Source organism: Canis lupus, chromosome 22 (genome assembly GCF_048164855.1).
Source record: "Canis lupus baileyi chromosome 22, mCanLup2.hap1, whole genome shotgun sequence".
In the NCBI taxonomy this organism is placed as follows: Eukaryota; Metazoa; Chordata; class Mammalia; order Carnivora; family Canidae; genus Canis; species Canis lupus.
In genome coordinates, this window is record NC_132859.1 from 47,915,158 (window position 1) to 47,934,026 (window position 18,869).

The 18,869-nt window shown below is 37.6% G+C and overlaps 2 long non-coding RNA genes across 2 annotated transcripts in view; one reads left to right on the top strand and one right to left on the bottom strand.

Annotated features, from left to right (window-relative positions):
* The window catches only part of LOC140614292 (uncharacterized), a 232,860-nt gene that overhangs the window by 117,003 nt on the left and 96,988 nt on the right, over window positions 1-18,869 (bottom strand). The gene's annotated exons all lie outside the window — the stretch shown is intronic.
* On the top strand, window positions 1,332-18,125 carry LOC140614294 (uncharacterized). The gene is made up of 4 exons (XR_012015198.1): window positions 1,332-1,435; window positions 3,775-3,901; window positions 16,416-16,502; window positions 17,573-18,125. It is a non-coding gene; the product is annotated as an uncharacterized lncRNA (long non-coding RNA).

Sequence of the window (18,869 nt, forward strand, 5' to 3'; positions counted from 1 at the left end):
AAACAATTTGGCAGTTTCTTAAGAATTAAACATGCAGTTACTATATGACCTAGCTTTTCTACTCCTAGGTATATATCCAAGAGAATTGAAAACATAAGTCCACAAAATATTGCACACAAATATTTATAGCAGTATTATTCATAATAACCAAAAAATGAAAATAATAAAAATGACCATCAACTGATAGATTAACAAAATATGGCATAGCTGTATAATGACATATTACTCAGTCATGAAAAGGAGTAAAATATGCTACAAATTGGATGAACCTTGGAAACACTAGTTCTAAGTAAAAGAAACCAGTCACAAAAGGCCACATATTATATAGCTCCATTTATGTAAAAATGTTCAGGCTAGATTAATACATAGAAGCAGAAAGTAGATGGAAATAAAAGAAGGGAATAAAAAATTCATTAAGGAAAAAACATAATAATGTATTTTATAGTGTTAGTCATCAAGATTAGAGAATATATAGATATGTTCTTGTGCCATTTCCACAATAATGAGAAAATTGATTTAGTGGACTGGTGTGTCAATACTCTGAGAAAAAGCAGAAAGATGTTAGAATTCTACAAGGGCAGGAATGTGCATTAGCCATCTCAATACTGAACACAGTACTCAAAGATGACACAGTCATGAACAAGAAGAATATACTCAATACATATTGGCAGCGTGAACAAATTCAGCCAATTAGATCACGATGGAAAGCAGGAAGCATTATTATTACTTCAGGACAATTCATTCATCCACTCTCCTTTAATGGGCATTTAAGTGGTTCCCAAGTCTTTCCTACATTTTAGTACTAGGAACATTCTTACATATGTTTCCTAATGTGCATGTGAGAAATAACTCACATGAAGGAGGATTGCTGGGATTTAGAATGAATTTAATGTGAATTTTCTACTTTACAAGATAATGTCAAACTGCTTCTCAAAAGGTTATCCTAAGTCATATGCTTTCTTTGGATGAAGAATACCCTCTATTCTTCAGTGAAGCCCCATTCATTTCTGTATTTCCTTTATATTCCCCTCCTTTACTTTCCCCCTCTTAGAGGGATGGAATATAAGGAGCAGAGCGACCTTAAAAAATGTTTGGCTCAACCAGTTTGGCAGATGAGGAAACTGAGGTTCAGAGAATAAAGTGACATGCTCACAAATAGCTAATCACCCATGTGAACCAGGGTCAGAAAGTAAGTCTCTGCATTCCCAGTCTTCTCCCTTCCTTTCCTCCCTTCCTTACGAGCCCAGGTAGTAGGAAGAGTGGTAAAGACGAATCGTCATTTTGCAGAAATCAGAACTATTTTAGTCATGATTTTCAGCTGTCTCTTTGCCAGGAGAAAGAGAATGAGAGCTGCCCTGGTCCCATCTGCCACGATCATAGAACTACAATGACAGACTCATTTCAAGGAAGAGAAACTATGGATTTCAAGTCACAAGTAAGCCATAATACTTTATTTAGAAAACTAAAGAACAGGGAGTGCCTGGATGGCTCAGTTGGTTAACTTTTCAACTCTTGGTTTTGGCCCAAGTCATAATCTCAGGGCTGCCAGAAGGAGCCCCGTGTAGGGCTCATGGGCTGGGTATGGAGCCTGCTTAAGATTCTGTCTCTCTTCCCTTTGTCCCTCCTCACCCTCTCTAAAAAGGAAGGAAGGAAGGAAGGAAGGAAGGAAGGAAGGAAGGAAGGAAGGAAGGAAGGAAGGAAGGAAGGAAGAAAAAAGGAAACTAAAAGACAATCATTTAGGACACTGATTATAGTGCAGTACATTGAATGACAGAAGTCATAGATTTCAGTGTCAGCTCCGTAATTTATCTTTGGGGGACCTCAGGCAAATGCAAAAACTTTCATAAGATTCCAATCTCATTTAGTGATGTATTAACGTTGATTCCCTAATTTCCAGGGTTGGCAAGAGATCAACAATGCAATAGGTACCATACATATTTCTATTTCAAACTCTTAGTACTTAACCTTAGTGGTGCCTTAAAAATGTTCATTGCATGAATAAATGACTTTATGATTGAAGTGTTTTGAAATTAAGACTGTATAATACACACACAAATTACTAATCTGAACACATTTTTTAAAATCCTATTCCAGATTCACAGTTTAATCTTAAAGCCACTTATCCATTTGCATTAAAACTTTCCAGACCCAACCCCCCGCCAAATTTCTAAGAACTCAGCTTAATCATGAAACCAAAAGGTAAAGTCAATATTTTATGATCAGGCTATTGTAATAAAAGGATTGAATATAATATCAAAGCTCAGAATCAGGTTGCAGTTAAGCAGGGATGATAGCTACTAGCCTCTAGGAGGCTGAGAGCCTCCTTCTTTCTACCCATTCCCTCCTTTACATGTCATAGGTTGGGTTTAGGGGTTAAGTATAAAGTTGCTCTGTGGACCATGTTTTTTAAAAGTGAAAGCTCCAAAGAATGTAGAAAAAAAAGCATACAGGATCAGGAATGTGGTTTCTTTCTGCTATGAACAGGGCCTCTTCCACCTTCATTCACTCCTGAGAAGACTTGGGCTGAATGTCCTAGGCCATTCCTCTCTAGGCCATAAGGGAAAACTCTTTTGTGCTTGTTGTCTATATATCTTTCTCTTTTTCCTCTGGTGCCCTGCAAGCATGTTCCTAGTCATCTCAATTTTTGAACTTGAGTGGTGAGCCAGACTTAACTGAAGGTACCAAGTCGGGAGGCCAAGGCCCTATCTAACTCCCAGGACCTCTGGAATGGAGTGTGAGAACATGTCCTTGGATAACAATAAAGTTATGATTTGCTTGCAAGCTTTGCCTAAGTTTTGCAAAGATCTTTTTTAGGAATCTCACAGTGAATAAGGGCAGCTAAGGATTTGGGTTTTCCTAGGTTCTCTAGCCAGATAATACTGAGTGGGAAGTGTTGAGCAGAACTCATAAGATCTATTTTCTGGAAAATGGGGAAATCTCAAGTTAAAGAGAAACTGCTGATCTTGTTGGCAAGGAAGAGACTCAGACCTTGTAGGAGAAAAAGACAAGTAAGTACCGAAAACATACAGAAATGAAAAGGTTTGCACTGATGTAAATTGCAACATTGACGGAAGCCAAGAATGTAGTAGAGATCTAACAAAATAGAGCTAAAGGTCTTAGTCAAAATTCAATGGCATTATGAGAATCATCAGAAGCAAATAAAGTGTTTAAAAAAATAAGCAGGGCCATATGTGTTCTATTTGGCTCCTTCTTAGGAGAAAGTCAGAGGAGAAGTTTGGAAAAGGATTATCATTAAAAAATGACATCAACCAGGGAAAGAATGTGACAGATAGTAAGTAACACATTTGTGCCTGTGCATCTCTGCCTGATGGCCCATTGGTACAGGTGATAAGTCATGCCCTCTACCTTGCCTTGTATGGCTGGCTTCCTTGAAGGAACACTGGACTGGAAAAAGACAAAACAACTTCAGATGCCTGAAACGGGTGGCACAACATGGGTAGCCACTCCCCAGAAATTTTCAGTGTTTTACCGTATCTCCAATAATGGGAGTCAAAACATTCCATAAAAGACTCTTTCACTGACATCTCTCAGTCTAACTTCATTGGCAATAACCTTATTATTACTAATGGTGATTGGATTGTAAAGAATTTTTAAAAGAATATATAGAACATGGACTAGATAAAATACATACAAAAGCATATGCTTCCATTCAAAGGGAGGAAAGTTCTTTGTCAGATCCTGCACTGGAAGCTTTACTATATAATCTAATTTCCCTCTTCATGGGCTGCAAACATCATTATTTTTATTTGACAGATAAGGAAACCAAAGCTCAGAGATATTAATGTCAAAGTACCACTGTTGATAAGGGACATAGCTGGAATTGAATCTCAGCTTCCTCTGGTTCAAAAGCCACTTTTTCCTACAATAACCTGACCCACAGGTAAGCCAAAAGTAAAAATCTTTTTTTACAAATTTTACTCAATTATTATTAGAACTCATTTAGTAAGAAATGCAGCCAACTTTACATTTTTTTGTCTCTGCATTATCTTTTAGAAACAATGTGAACTTCAAACATGTGAAAGAAGCAGTCTTTTAAAAAAAAACTTAGATATGATACTATAGTACATTTTAATTAAAATCTAGATGAATTTATACACTGCAACCAAACCAACCCTCCTCAGCCAAGTGTAATAACGACTTCTTGTTTGTTGTGATAGGTCAAAAAATTGGATCTAGATTTTATGGTTTCTCATCAAATAAATATGTTCTCTGATTTTTGCAAGATGGCTCAGCTCAGAACCCACTCTGTATTTAGGAAGTAGTAGAGGACTACAGAAGATTTGGGACAGCTATATAGTCTCTCTGTCTTCGAATAGCTCATAGCTATTGATGATGTAGCTCATCATGATGCTCAGACACTTTCCATACCAGAGAAACTGTCTAAACCAAAGTGGCCACTTTGCATGTATGCACACTTTCCTTCAATGGGATTTCCAAGCCTGTTTTTGCTTACATGACATGATTCATACTCAGAGCTCTTGTACCTTTAGACAGTTCATTGCGGCTATTTCTCTGCTCAATCAGCAAGTATAAGGACTTTAGCCACCTGGAACAGCTGGACTGTTAGCTAGCTAACAACTAGCTTCAAGTATGGAAAGTGGTATGGAAATTGTCTGAGCATCATGATGTCCAAGGAAAGAGAGTCAAGTGAGGGGTTATCCTACCCTAGTGACTGAAGATAAGTCACATTATGTTTTCTCCTGCAATGCCAAATAAAACTTCTTCTTAAATAAAAAGCACATGGGCAATGGGACTGTCAGTTTTAATTTTTATTTATTTATGATAGTCACACAGAGAGAGAGAGAGAGAGGCAGAGACACAGGCAGAGGGAGAAACGGCCTCCATGCACCAGGACCCCGAGGTGGGACTCTATCCCGGGTCTCCAGGATTGGGCCCTGGGCCAAAGGCAGGCGCTAAACCGCTGCACCACCCAGGGATCCCGGGACTGTCAGGTTTAGAGACAGCTCCCATGTAAAGGGCCTCAGTATTCCTGTTCAAGTTAATACAGAACTAGAAGCTTCTACTGCATGGAAGGTTGTTTTATTTTTTTCCTCCTTCTCACTATCCTTCCCTGTGGAAATCTTATCTATTCTTCAAGTCCCAACTCATATGCAGCTTCTACCATGAAGCTTTCCCTGATTTTATATCTCTCACTCTCAAAATGTAGAGAAGTGGTCCCGATGATATGGGGTGAAGGATATAGAGAGGCATCAGAGCTTGGTACAGAGGGATACTAGGGCTCCTGGTTAGGATAACACTGGGCTGGAAGTCCAAGGAAGGAGCTGACATTTGCCTTTGGAGTTCAGGTATTTGAGTTAAGGGTACAAAAAGGATAAGAATCTGGGGGTAAACCAACATCAGAGTAACCTATACTGATGCTCTCCACTGGCCCCTCCTCTCCTACCACCAACATTGATCTGAATCTTGACTCCGAACCACATAGATGTCATTTTGGGGATGAAGATGTGTATGGGGAGCTGGAGGTGGGAGACGGTTCTGCCTAGAGACGAAGGAGATCCTGTCATAACACAACTGATCTTGTATCTTTCTACCACAAATGAGAATGGGGATTGGGGACAGGCAGTGAGAGAGGTATAGGCAGAAGTTTGGCATAGTCAGTAGGAGGAACCTCTCCTCTGCATTGCAAACCATTGCCCAGGCATCTTGGACTGCCCACTCACAATAGCAACTAGACCTTGGCCTTATCCAACTACTGCGTGACAGTCATAGTGGTTCTCAAAGTACATCAACACAATTAACACAGTCTGCAAGTGGCTCTGCCCAAAGATATTTCCAGATAAGCCAACCACCACTCAACCGGAAAAGGCAGAGAAATGAATCCTTATTGAGAAGCCACAAAGGACAATTGATATTTTCTTTAAAACAAAACAAAACAAAACAAAAAAACAAAAAGAAAAAACAAAAAACATTAATACAAGAAACAAAATCAGAAATCGAGAGAATAATATAAAAACTATCATCAACGTATCACTCAACTTCAATAATTATTAATATTTTACCAATTTCTTTTTACCTACTCCCCCTCACTTTTTTATTTGCTTAGTTATGTTGAAACAAATCCCATGTATCAGGTTATTTCCATGATAAAACTACAATGTGTCTCTAAATCATTTTTTGTTTACATGATGAAACAACTAACAAAAAGTAGTGATTTCTTAATATCCTCTAATACACAATCTATCTTCAAATTTCCTTACTTGTCCTCAAAAGACAAAAGATCCTTTTTTCAGGTTTGGATGTAGATCCAAATAGTGTCCACACATTGCATTTAGTTGTTATGACTCTCCAGCAATCTGTTACTATGTAACAAACACCTCAATACCTAATGGTTACATAATTTGTTAGTTCCAGATTCCACAGATCAACAATTTTATCCTAGAGTCAGCTGAGTGGTTTTCTGCAGGTCTTGCCTGGGGGCCTCTATGTGGCAGTAGTCGGCTGGTGGCTTTCGTGAAGACTGGATGGTCCACAATGGCCTCATTGTGTCTCATGACTACTACTGTTGGCTGTCAGCTGGGTCTTTCTCTCCACATTTACACTCTTCAAGGAAACAAGCCTGGCCTCCCTCACAAAACACTCTTAGGACTCCAAGTATGCAAGGACAGAATCTAGAAGACTCCTTCAGGTGTAGGCTTCTGAGCTTGCATACTGCCAACTCTGCAGTGTTCTATCTGTCAAAGTAGGTCATAAGGGCAACCCACCTTCAAAAGGTAGAACAATAAACTCCAGCTCTTGATAGGATGAGATGCAAAATCACACCAAAAAGGAAAAAAAAATGACCATTATTGCCATCTATCCAGCACATTCTCTTAAATCTTCTTTATTCTCCAGTAATATTTACCTTTCCTTTTTATGGCATTGATTTGCAGAGAAATAAAGTCATTTATCCCCCCGATTTTATATTTTTAGGTATATTTTACATTGTTCATCTATCTCCCAAATTTTCTATAAGCTGGAGTTTGATACAGTCCTGATTAAATTTTAGGTTTTATTTTTAGTTAAGAATACTTCAAAGGTAAACTAGAGAGTAGAATGCTAAGTGAAATGTTAGAAAAAGACAAATATCATATGATGTCACTCATATGTGGAATTTAAAAAACAAAACAAATGAGCAAAGAAAGAGAGACAAACCAAGAAACAAACTCCTTGCTCTAGAGAAGAAAATGATGGTTACCAGAGGGGAGGTGGTTAGGGGTTTAGGTCATAGAGATTAAGGAGTCCACTTATTGTGATGAGCACTACATGATTAAAATAAATACTTTTTTTTAAAAAGGAACACTTCTGTGTTAAATTATGCTGAATATTTCATTTCATATCACAGCCATGTAATGACTTGTCTTTTCCAATTTCAATGATACTAACATTGATCAGTGGGCATGTGTGTTCAGCCTGGTTCCTCTTCATAAAGTCCCTCATCTACTTTCTCCTAATGGTCTCTTACCTATTCATTTGAAACTGTTAATTCATTGCAAATGCTGATTTCTCTGATTCTATCATTTCTTCTGTAAATACTAGCAGGAATTCTTCTCTAGAGAAATCTCCTTTATCAATAATGTTATTAACCTTAAGTGTAGTTGGTGTAGAAAAGCTTGAGTAAATGTTTATTTCCTCTTCATAACAAATTTAAGAGTAATGAGTAGGTGTCCCAGTAAATTCCTATGATGGTCAATGAAATATTTTTTATTTTTTTATTTTTTTTTAACTTAAATTAAATTAGCCAACATACAGTACATCAGTAGTTTCAGATGTAATGGTCAATAATTTATCAGTTACATGTAACGCCCAGTGCTCATCACATCATGTGCCCTTCACCCTATTACACTATCCCTTCACTAACCCCCTCCAGTAACCCTCAGTTTGTTTCCTATAGTTAAGAGTCTCCAATGAAATATTTTTGAAATCAGTTTTTGGTTTTTGTGTTATTAGGGACTCATGGATTTTTATGTATTTGATGTGTTTCAATCCTTTGCAGCCAATCATTTTTATGATTCCCAAATTGTTCCATCTGGAGCCAATAGAAGCTTCCTTAAATTGACCCCAGTTTTGTTTTACCTGATCTCATTAGTCTTTGATAGTCTCTTGCTTTCTATTACAACAAAATGCTCAGACTCACCTTCTATATTTTCTGTTTCAAATCTGGAATCAACCTTGTCTGGAGAATTTTGATTCTATTTAGTGGGGAATTGTGTTTAGATGCCAACCACAATCTGCACCCTAGGAATGTTCATTACTATTCTATTGTCATTGATTCTAGGACTCTATAGAAGCTCAGACAGATGAATGGATAGACTAAGAAATTGATATTATCAAGATAAGACAATGAGGAAATCATAAGATAGTTCTGTTTGAAATTTTATATCTGTTTTTATTTAATTTGCATTTGACTTGTATCTCTTTTCTTTATGCCAAAAAAAAATCTTGATTTTTTAAAATATCATCAGCAGCAGAAACATAATTGACCCATCCCTTCATCAAGCCAACAGGCTAAGAGATATAGTTACTCTGGCCCCCTAATATAGCAGATACTAGATGTCTGGCCTAAATGTCTTGGGAACATGACTGTGATTTAAGAACTGAAATCTTGAAATTAAAGTGTAACAAAGAGAACTGTGACCAATTGCCATCAAAAGACCATCCCACTCACAACATATCCTGAAACCCATTAAAGGTGCTTAAAAGGGTTCTCCATTGGAATTTCATCTAGGTCTTGGGTGTGGATCACTCTGGACCAAGCCCAATGCTAAAGGCCATGTTATTCAACCTGTAAGAGGCCAGCTGCTTTAAACTTCCCTCAACTTGTCTACAGCACCAGCACTGACCAAGGCATATGTATCTAAACACCAGACGGGCAGGCTAAGCTGGCACACCACCACCCAAAAGTCAGAGTAAGAACTTGGAGCTACATAAAGGATGACAAAGGAATAGGTAAAACTTCCTGTTAATCTGTGCATTGAGATATTGGAGCACTGGATATGGGGACTCTATTAGGGAAGAAAGTACTCACATCCTAAACTCTAACCTGAACAGAAAGTGAGTTTTATAGTTTCATTATAATCATTTGAACAACCCTAAGGACTTCCTTCCATTAGTTTGCATCACCCTTTCAAACAATGTATTGAAATAACAATAATAGTCATAGCAATCATGAAAAAAAAGAGATTGAGGTCATCAAAAGACTCAAGTTCTGATCATGTCACTTTCCTATCTAATTATCATATGACCTTGAGTAATCCATACAAATTATTTAAAATACCATTGCCTCAATCTTCATATAGGCCTCACTTCAAGGGGTTGCCTTGAGGATTAATGAGACAGTGTGTGTGTGAAATACCTGTGCATTCAGAGTAATCAATTTTCACTGAATCATAATATTCCTTCTATATCTGTGATTTCTCAAGGCAAGGAATGTTTAACTTGGAAACTTTTTTTTGGTCCATATCTAGGACAGATTATTCCTGAGGGCAAGTCAAACATTATGATATTCCTCTTCTTTCATTCCTTCACCATGAAGAAAATGTATTTTCTTATATATATATATATATATATTTTTTTTTATATATACTTCATACTGGAATAAAATATATTCCCAGTGGCAAGGTTGAACTGACACATATATTGTAGGGTCTTTCTCATACCTCTGGCATGAAACTTTGCATTACAAACATTTTGCATGAATATAAGAATCAGAAAGTATTGTAGTTCTTGATGTATTTACTGGTTGCATGGACATCCACTTGGTAACAATGTATTGATCTCTGCATTTATGTTTATGCACTTTTCTCTGTGTATTTATTTCACAATTCAAAAAGTTAAAAAAAAAAAAACACTACCTATCTCAAAGAGGCCTTATAAAGATCAGGGCTATAGGGCATGTAATGATACGCTTATTTTCTAGCACATCTAAAGCATTTAATAAATGTGCATTGGTATCATTATCATTGTTTTTTAATACTTTATACAACCTAAATAAAAATAACAGTAATAACTTTAAAAAAAAAGAATCAGGAAGTTGTGATGTTTTCATTTACAGCTTAAATAGCTATATCATATTCCTTAGCAAACGGAGTATGCCACACTATCTACCATATCTGCTATTTGAAACAAAGCCAAAGACCCAGTCAATGACTTTCAATAGGCCCTATTTATAATGTAAATGATGCACACAGAATGCTGTAAAAAGTAATAATAATTTAAAACTCCTACATCCTGTCATATATTTTGATGACAGCTATAAGGAAACTGCTAGCCCAATTCTCTTGATGGTTTTGTGTGAATATATGAACCAATCCATTAAGCCTTGATAATAATCCAATTAATTGTTTAGAAACATTACCCAGGCTCTTGTATGTGGTTTTTCTCGAAGAGAGAAGAGGTGCCTGTTTATTTCACAGGCAGAATGACCAAGTTGGATATCAATATTCTCCATGAGTGAGCTCTCTAAAATGGATTCGGTATCGATCAGTCCATTTGCTATTGTTAGCAATCTTGCTCTACATTGTGAGGTCTCTCAATTTTTTACCCCTACATGGTACTGTAAATCATTCCTCCTCTAACCAACCAAAAATAAAATTAGAGTTTGCATATACATAGGGCTTTTTCTCCAGAAGTGCAATATTAATTTTCCCTCAGAAGTGTACTTTTCTTATGCTTTAATTACATACAGATTTTTGAGGATTTAGATGTGCTATTTAAACTGGTGTCATTTCATAATAAAATTCAATGTGGCTGCAAAATACTGGAAGAAAGATGCTGTATTTTCTCTCATAAGACTGAAACATGAAGAGCAAAGGTTTCAGAGTTAGGTAGACCTAAGTGGAACTCTGGCCAAGCCACTTAACACTCGCAGATCTTGATCTTCCTAAATCTCAGTTTGCTCACTTCAAAATGGGAATAATTCTAATGTCCACCTCTGTTGGTTGATGTACAAAGTAAAATTGTTCACACAAGCTCCCAGAGTATGGTAAGGACTCAGTACGGTTATGACTTCAAGCCACAGAGCTTCACCTCCCTACCTTACCTTTTACATGTAGCACTTTGAATCACACAAAATGTCCATTTGTTTTTGGAAGTCAGAAATGGTAAGATATCAACAGTTCTACGTGGTTCAGAGTAATTTGTCTTCTGCCTACTGAGAAGTAGACTCAGATTTTGAGGGGAACAATTATATCTTCTTTAAATTTATATACTCAGAGCCTAGCACACAGTAAGCACTAAATGGATGATTGTAAAATATAAATAATGTAAAATGTGCATTATGTATCCCTTTCATTGAACTCCAAATTACTAACAGTAACACCTCATCATAGACTTCTTTTGGTAAGTTCTATTGCCAAGGGTAAAAAAAAACATTGCATATGTTGGTTGTGTTATGACCTATGAATATGAAAGTGTATTTTGTTTTATACTTAGTTGGAAAGTGAGTGAAGGAAGTCTGCCTGGTGAAGGCCTCTTCATAGTCCAGTGAGATCCTCATATCACAAGCTCAAAACGTATTACTCCAGAACTTGGACCATGGGATGCTTTGTCAAACAGACACCATGGGATAGGAGATGAGAAGATCAAGATCATCCCTATGTGACACTACATAAAGCCAGATTCCATCACAATGGTCTCTGCTGCTCTTGCAAAGAATAGGCAGTCTGGTCAGAGGTCCTGAAGCCCAACTGCAGATACAAACCTAAAGTTACCCCCTCTCTCCCCCAAAAAACTAACAAAGTGAGTTGCATTTATTTTGAGTATTTCATGCATGGTCCATAGCCCTGAGTTCAAACAAGTCATTTATTCTTCATCATCTGCAAAAGTCAGTACAATCTCTACTTTTCAGAGTTGTCTTAAGAATTCAATGATATATGCTGAAAAGTACAGAGAAGAAAATGAAGGCAATGTATTAACAAAAGGCCAGTACTTGGAAAAAAGAAATGCTTTCTCTTTACTTGCATAGCAAAACACAGAGCGATGTGATTTTTCAGGTGTCCCCGAACTCAAGACTTCCCTCCCACACTTCCCTCCCCATCATACCCACCACCAATGTTAACACATCCACACATCCCATGTTTCTAAGATTTCACAAAATGAGCTTATGATCACTTAATCTTAAAGGAGTTATGTTAAACTCATTGAGTCTGAAGATTCTTTTTACTATAACTGAGGCCAGAAAGAATTTTCACTGCCTCTAAGGCCTTCCCAGCATTTTGTACATTCCTCTATTACAGAACATATCATACCTAAGTTTTGATGCATCTACCTACCACTTACTGAAATCTAATTTTGGGCTACATTCTTGAGATGTCACATTTCACTTATGTCTCACAACCATTCACTTAGATAGTTTTACTCTCATTTTTAAAGGAATCAGAGGTTTGGAGGATTCTTGGAGAGCGTTTTTAACAACTTTGCCCAAGTTCACACAGCTAATGAGCAGCAGAGCCAGAATACAAACCTGGGAATGTCTGTCTTCATAGTTGTGCCTTCACCACCGTAACAGGCTGAAGGAATATTTTATTTACAGGCTGCTCTTCAAGATGGCTGTGTCTTACTCACTGTTGTGTCCTCAGTGCCTAAGTGCTAAAATGTATTTTCATTGAAGAATAAATGAATGAACAATCAGCCACTGGTTTCCCTAAGTTTCCAAAGCTTTATAAAAGCTCATAATCAGCATTCAACCTCACTTTTTCAGGGCTGCAACCAAGCAGGAAAACAGTAAAAGTATGTCTTACTAGAGACAGGGTTGAGCAAGTACCTCTGGGATCCCCCAGTCACTTACTGGTTTTGCACTAAAAGACAAATAGAATTGTGATATAAGTCCTGTGTACGTTTTTCTAAAGAAACTCCAGCCAACTTGGTTCAGTGTAATAGGAAGTTAGATTCTATGCCCTTAGACCAGTAATGTGGCCTTGGGTAAGTGACTTTTCCCGTATGGTCCTCAGCATCCTTGTCTGAGTAGAAACAATGATCTCTGGTCTCAGGAAGACATCTGGAAGCAGGTGTATATCTTACCCGCCAGGGTATGCAGGCATAGGCAGTGCTATATGATGGCCAGGCATGGCACCAGAATCAGCTGATGGGTTTGGACCTCAATGCCAGCTCTAACTAACCAAATGATCTTGGCAGTTTTCTTCATCCTTCCCATCAGGATCAATATTCATCTTTCATTTATCAATTTCTCAAAGCTGTATTTTACATAGAAAGAAAACAATGTCATTAAACATTACTGAGAATATTAAGAAAGATTAATAGAGATGTAGGTAAAAACCAGCAGTAGAAAGGGATGTTTGGTTGGGTGTATAAGAAAAAAGGAAGAAAGTATTTGGTGGTATTCAGGTGAGCAAGATAATTCTGACCTATGTATTTAAAGTCTAGGGGATATTTTCCTTATGGATTCAAGGTTTAGCTGCTTGATCTTCTTAATACTGAGAATGTCATAAAAAACATGGCATTCTCTACATGCTGGCTTTTATCTGGTTATTCATGACATATCATAAGACTTTTAATAGAGGTAGCAATTGGTCGAGGAGTTGTTAGTAGCTCAACACAGGATATTAAAAATAAAGATTATAGAGTGGGTTTATTTATTTAAAATAAAATCACTATGTGAAAGTTTCTAATCAAATTTTAATGTTCATGATTATTCATTCCTAACATGTACATTTTATGAATAATTAAATGGAAATATACTCCTGCTTTAAACTGAAAATGACTGAATAAAAAACAAAAGAAATGGGCCACAGTAGGTATTGATAGTTTCCTAATTTAAGTAGGATTATCTTAATGGCAAGCTTACTTTTCAAAAACTTGTAAGAAATGTGAATGCTATCGAAAGTGAGGGAACATTTTCCTCTGTTACATTTTATATTGCTTTCTTATTGCTGCTGTAACAAATTACCACAAACTTAATAACTTAAAACAACACAATTTATTATTTAAGTCATATAAAACTGATACTGGTCTCAATGGGCTAAAATCAAGATGTCAGTATGGCTGTGTTTCTCCTGGACATTCCAGGGAGCATCCGTGTCTGTGTCCTTTCTGACTTCTAGAGGCTGCTTGCATTCTTTGGCCCATGGTCCCCTTCCAGCTTCAGAGGCAGCAACAGTAGTTTGAGCGCTTCCCACATTGGATCACTCTGACCTTCTCTTCTACCTCCTTCTTCAATTTTTTTAAAAAAAATTTATTTATTTTAGAGAGAGAGAATACATGCATATGTGAGAACAGTGGGGAGGGGCAGAGGGAGAGAGAGATTCCCAAGCAGACTCCCAGCTGAGCATGGAGCCCAACAGGGGGCTCAATCCCAGAAGGCTTAGATCATGACCTGAGCTGAAATCAAGAGTCAGACACGTAAGTAGGCCACCAAGGCAACCTTCCCCCTTCAACTTTTAAAGACCCTTGTGATTACATAGAGAATGCCCAGATAATCCAGGATTATCTCCCCATCTCAAGATCCTTAATTTGATCACATCTTAGAGTCCCTTTCATCATATAAAGGAACATATTCACAGGTTCTGGGGATTAGCACATTGACGGTTCTGGGGATTAGCACATTGACATCCTTGGGGGTCCATTATTATACCTTCTACACATCTCTTTTGAATCTGCATGTAGTCGTTAGGAATGTGTACTCTAGAGGCAAATAATGCAGGTTCAAATCCCAGATATGCCAATTATGAGCTGTATGGTCAAAATTAAGTTGCTTAACCTCCCTGGCCTCAGTTTCTTCATCTTTAAAAGAGTGTTAATAATCCATACACACCTTATCTAGTTTTTGAAAATATTAAATGAATTTATAAAGAAAGTGACTGGGCATATTAAGTGCTATGTAATCATTAACCCTCAGGAAATAAAAGTGTATTAGTTAAGATAAGCTAAATTCTATAACATCCCAAGTCTCAATTTTGCTGGCTTAATATGATGTGCTTATTTCTTGCTGTGAAAAGTTCAATTAGAGTCAGAAAAAAAAAAAGAAAATCTAATTGTTTTTGTCTCCATCCTTCCCAAGGGCCTCTGAGTCCTTTCCATGTATCCATAAGGAGGCAGAAGAAGTGGAAAATCCCTAAGGAAGCTTTTATGGGTCAGGTCTAGAAATTATTTCTATCACATTCCATTCAGACACTGCAAAGCAGGCTGGTAAATGTGGTCTAAATATGCAGCCCCACACCCCCAAAAATGGATTTGGTGAAAAGCTAGGCAGTCTCTGCCACAAGGAGCCAAGGGTCAGCATAGAGGGTGATATTCCAGGGACTACTGGCTCTTTTTGTAAGATGAATTGTTCATACCAAGGAATACTGTGGTTACCTTGTGAAAGACTTCCAGAGGAGACAGGAGTCTGAACTGGATATTTGTACAGCCCAGACTATATGCTGCTTGGGATAAACTGGAAGCTCGGACTGTGGAACATGCATAAACCGAGAGGGTATAATGTTAAGTGAAATAAGTCAGAGAAAGACAAATACCATAATGTCCACTTATATGTAGATATTAAAAAACAAACAACAGAAATAGACTCACAAATAGACAACAAACTGGTTGTCGCCAGAGGGGAGGTGGTGAGGAATGGGCAAAATAGGTGAAATGGTTTTAAAAGGTACAAATTTATAGTTACAAAACAAAAATTCACAGAAATGAAAAGCACAGCATAGGGAATATAGTCAAAAATATCATAATGACTTTATATGGTGACAGGTGGTAACTACGCTTATCATAGTGAGCATATTATAATGTATAGAATTGTCAAATCACTGTGCTGCATACCTGAAACTAATATAACACTGTATGTCAACTATACGTCAATAATAAAAACTTTATTCTTTAAAGATTTTATTTATTTATTTATTTATTTATTTATGAGAGACACAGAGAGAAAGTAGAGTCATAGGCAGAGGGAAAAGCAAGCTCCAAGCAGGGAGTCTGATGTGGGACTTGATCTGGGAATTCCGGGACCACACCCTGAGCCAAAGGCAGATGCTCAACCACTGAGCCACTCAGGTGTCCCTATAATAAAAACTTTAAAAGGAAAAAGAGCTATCATTCCAATGTGAATGTAGCCAAATGTTTGCTGAATGAAGTAAGGGCCACTGTGGAGATGATCAGCAAGCAATTAAGTGAGTGAATCTTGGATTAGGAGATACATTTAGGCTGTAGATATGGATCTAATCATTATTGGCTTAATGATTAAAGATAGTAATTGAAGTCATGGAGGTGTAAGACCAGGTAGAGTGAGAATAGGACAATGAAGAAGAGAAGGAGAGGATATTATGATTAGGAATTGCTAGGGGCGGGGGAGGTGGGTATGGTGGCTGGTGAGCAGGAGAAAAGCAGAGTGAGGATATACCAAACAGCAAAGGAGGAAGTAACCTGTTGCTTCTGTCCATTCTATCAAGGAATTAAATGACATCTTCCTTGAAACACCCAGGAACACTGTAGAGTGTGCAGAAGAAAGAATGAAGCTGGACACAGGCTGCAGCATGGTAAGAAAGGGAGGGAAAAGAAGTACACACAATTCTTTCAAGACATGGTGTGTGTGTGTGTGTGTGTGTGTGTGTGTGTGTGTAAGGGAAGAGAAAGTTATGGCTTTGATGGAAGATGGTGGTTAAAGGATTTCTTTTCTTTTTCTTTTCCTTCCTTCCTTCCTTCATTCCTCCGGTCCTTCCTCTCCTTTCATCTTTTCCTTTCTTCTTTCTTTCTTGTTTTTAAAATATGGGATAAACTAGCCGGTTCAGGGGAAGGAGTCAATAAGGGAAGTGTTGAAAAACAAGGAAGACAGGGTGATGGAAAGGCAGGAGGTGAAGAATGAGCTAAGAACCCCAAATGCTCAACATTGCCAGTCCTATTCTTCTCAGGATATTTTGGAGGGATGAGGAGATGGTGGAACCCATTCCTCTAGCATCTGGGAGCCTGAAGAACAATGCAAAGTGGTTGGTTTTGAAAGGCTCTTTGAAGAACATGCAGAATTGATTTTATGTCACTCAGCATCACTACCTGTAATTATGAAAATGAGCAAATTGCTCAATTCACACATTGCATAAATAAAATGTAATTTCTATTTCCATTTGCTAACCTGAAACTTCTCACTGTACATCAAAGAACAGATCAGACAGCAATCCTAAAAAGGAGACTCTCATTTATTTATGCCTACTTTGACCCAAAAGGACGTAAGGTGATTAATAAAAAATAATAATGATCTAGCTATTTCATTCCTTTCTTCATATAAGGATTTAATGCTAAAACATTATAGCACTAAATGTGTGTGTGTCTGTATGTGTGTGTGTATAAAGGAGTTTAAAGATATTACACCCCTAAGTCTGTCACCAGAAGACTACTTGGAGAACACAACTAAGGCTTTCCTGTGCCAGAAGTAGGAACAGAAGAAGCACTACCCATTTTCCTAAGAGATGAGAAAAATCCAGGGTTCAGTTAAGCTGACATGAAAGCTTTAATAGAAGAGTTTGTGTGTCTTAAAATCTAGTTCCAGGACACATATGACAAAGTCTATAAGTTACAATTAGTAATAAACCAACTATTATTCTTTTTTCAACAGGAAAAACTAATTGCCTATGATATTATGCAGGCTGGTTAAAGAGGTCCAGTGAATTTTATAAAATTACCAATGCAGTTATGAACTCCAGGGACGAGATTGCACATGGAAGCCACAAGCTCAAGTGAAGTCATAGTACTTGGCAGGAAATGTAACTCAACTTTACAAATTCAGGTCCTAAGACAAAGAACAGCAAGGTATACAACAACTAGCACTCACTTGCACCTCTCTTCCGGGATTTACTTTTCTCCATAATACTAATTACAGTTGAAGATACTATATATCACTTTAAATGCTTTTTACTGTGTCTCTCCATGCACACTCCATGAGCTGAGAATTTTTGCTTCGTTTGGTCAGTGTTGTATCTCCAAGGCCTATGACAGATCTCAACACATGATACACACTCAGCAAATACTTTTAAGGAGAAAAAAAATGAATGAACCAGTAGAATCAGCTCATATTTTATTCTACCCCTATCTGCCATGCCAGCCTCATCTTCCAGTATCCACACCCCCACTCCAACCACACCCAAGTGCTTGCTAGTGGTCCTTGCAGTTTCATGCTCCTGTGTCTTTCGCACACTTTCTCTATTAATTTGGCATCTCTCGCACCTTACCCCACTTCCCACTACACACACACACACACACACACACACCCTCATCTGCCCCTCAAAACTCTTAACCTCCAAACACCAACTATTTTGCTCAAACTTTTTTGTCTCCATGAAGTCTTTCATTGCCACCCCAGCAGATTTCTTCATTCTTTCACCCAGTATGCCCTCATTTAACTAGTATTGTTGAGGGTTTTCCATCTATCTCTTACGTGATGGTCATAGAGCAAACAGGCATGTGAACCATATGCTCATGGAGTGTACACCACCTCTGTCACTGCACTTTTCCCACCTCCCTTCCAGCCTCCATCAACCTACAGTGCAATTGTGTTTATAACTGTCTCCTCAACTAGACTCTGACGGCCTACAGGACAACATCATTTCTTCTTTGTTTCCATTTCTCTAGTACTTGGCACAGTATTTGCTGCTTGATTAATATTTGAATGAATGAAATAACTTAATTGACCAAAGGATATGAAACATACCATTTCTACCCCTCATTTGACAATTTGCTCTTTTCTGTCCTGACAATGAAGAGTTCTGTGCTGCTTCTGTGGATGTTATTTTTACTCATGATATTTTTCTCTTTCTTCCTCCCTGGCTCCTATAATTCACTGTCTGCTTCATGCTAGGCTCTATGCTGGACACTATATAATATTAAGTATATCATTGAATACTTACAGCAACACT